The sequence below is a fragment of the Sinocyclocheilus rhinocerous genome, unplaced genomic scaffold (genome assembly GCF_001515625.1).
Source record: "Sinocyclocheilus rhinocerous isolate Xijiao unplaced genomic scaffold, SAMN03320098_v1.1 scaffold919, whole genome shotgun sequence".
Taxonomy (NCBI): Eukaryota; Metazoa; Chordata; class Actinopteri; order Cypriniformes; family Cyprinidae; genus Sinocyclocheilus; species Sinocyclocheilus rhinocerous.
Window position 1 is genome coordinate 789,003 of NW_015637585.1, and position 257 is coordinate 789,259.

General features: G+C 23.3%; 1 protein-coding gene across 1 annotated transcript in view; it reads right to left on the reverse strand.

Annotated features, from left to right (window-relative positions):
* The window catches only part of LOC107749169 (adenylate cyclase type 8-like), a 50,166-nt gene that overhangs the window by 4,870 nt on the left and 45,039 nt on the right, over positions 1 to 257 (reverse strand). The gene's annotated exons all lie outside the window — the stretch shown is intronic.

The window sequence follows — 257 nt, forward strand, 5'->3', positions numbered from 1 at the left end:
TAAAATATTTACAAAAATGTGAGGGGTGTACTCACTTCTGTGAGATACTGTATATATACTATATATTAGTGCTGTCAAACGATTCATCGTGATTAATCACATCCAAAATAAATTTTTGTTTACATAATATATGTGTATAATGTGTATATTTATTATGCATATATAAATGCACACACATACATTGAGAATATGAAAAAAATGAAAATATTTCCATGTATATATTTATATTCATATAATTGATATTATATACGTAGTTC